The sequence below is a fragment of the Corvus brachyrhynchos genome, unplaced genomic scaffold (assembly GCF_000691975.1).
Source record: "Corvus brachyrhynchos isolate BGI_N302 unplaced genomic scaffold, ASM69197v1 scaffold219, whole genome shotgun sequence".
NCBI lineage: Eukaryota > Metazoa > Chordata > Aves > Passeriformes > Corvidae > Corvus > Corvus brachyrhynchos.
The window spans coordinates 1,424,299-1,425,941 of NW_008240034.1; positions in this window are offsets into that span (position 1 = coordinate 1,424,299).

Consider the following 1,643-nt stretch of genomic DNA (forward strand, 5'->3'; position numbering starts at 1 on the left):
GGTGGGGCCCTGGCCGAGGCAGGGCCCCTGCGGGGGGCTGCAAGGCAGAGCACGCTCAGCGGGTCTGCATGAGGGTGGGGACCAGGAGGGGCCTCTGCACCCCAGGGCCTCCTGTCTCCACTTCCAGCAAGGCCCTGAGACTCCCACCCTGGGCCCAGCGGTGCCTCCCTGGGGTGCTGTAGGATGCCCGGCTCCCCATGTCCCACCTGTCCCTCCGGCGCTGGGGGCTCACCTGGAAGATGGCGAGACCAGGCTTGGGCGGGGGCAGGCGGGGGGTCATGGCCAGGCTGTTCTCGCTGGACTCGCACTCGTGGATGGTGACAATCTTGAGGGCAGGCGGTGGGAGGTGCAGGTGGGTCAGGCGGGCGTTCTTCAGGTGATGGAAGTCCCCCTCTGTCAGTGTGTACCTGCGGGACAGCCAGGTCAGGAGGGGCAGCCCTGGCCCTCCTGTCCCACCCCTCAGCCCAGAGCTTCACCTCCTCCCCTTCTCCTGGGTCTTCTTGCCCTGGTCAAAGAGCGCGGCCTCGTTGAAGGAGACACGCCGGGCAGTGGAGGAGCTGGAGGACAGGAACCGCTCGCTCTCTGCATCCCGGTAGCTGGAGGATGACAGGCACTCGGGGTCCTCTGCTTTGCCAGTGATATCTGTGGAGAAGGGGGTCAGCGACCAGCTCCCCCACCGTGGTGCACCCCGGCTTCCCCACCTGAGGCTTGGCAAACTTGCTGCACCCATGGCCTCAATGCCAGCCTGGAATTCCCTGGCTGCCAGTCCCGCTCCACAGCCAGGGATGGATAATGGAGAGTACAAGGGGTGTGTGGTGGTCATTGCTGCGGGGCCGGCGGCTGCACCTTGGGAGGGGAGGGCCCAGGAGCTGCCTCACTGCCCTCCCCAGAACTTGGGATGCCGCTGGGGGGGTCAGCGCTGCACTCGGGTCACTCACCCTGCGCTGGCTGCGAGTCATCCAGGTAAGTGGTGTTGGTTTTCTCGGGGTCATCGCTGGCTCTGCGAGGGAAGGAGGATCAGAAGTGTCCGGCCCAGCCTCCCCGACCCTCCTCGCGGTACCACACACCCCGTAGAGAGTGGCATCACCCCTAGCCCACCTGGAGTGCCGGCGGTCGGCCTCGCAGCAGCGGCGGCAGATGATCAGGATGCCCGAGAGCAGGACCAGGGTGCCCCCGATGAAGATGGAGAGCAGGGCGAGGAGCAGCACGTACCCATCAACGGGGATGGGGACGGCGACAGGGCCCCCAGTCGTTCCCCGCCGCGGGGGTCCGTGCTCACTCCCCCTGCACGGGGCAGAGGGGCTGATCCGACAGCAGCCCCCAGGCCCTTGGACCCCAAGCACCCAGAGCATCCCAGCGGTGCACGAAGAGCTGTCACCCACGCCCAGTGCTGGCAGAGCAAGAGGTGACAGAGGGGCTGCTGCTGTCCCCATCCGAGAGAAGACGCCAGCCCCAGCACCGCGGCGCGGAGCTGCCGGGAGGGACCGGGAGGGAGGGACCGGGATGGAGAGATGGAGGGAGGGACCGGGATGGAGGGATGAAGGGAGGGTGTGCTCAGGGGAAGGATGAAGGGATGGAGGGTGTGGTCAGGAGGGAAGCAGGGATGGACGGATGGAGGGATGGGGAGGAGGGGGCAGAACCGC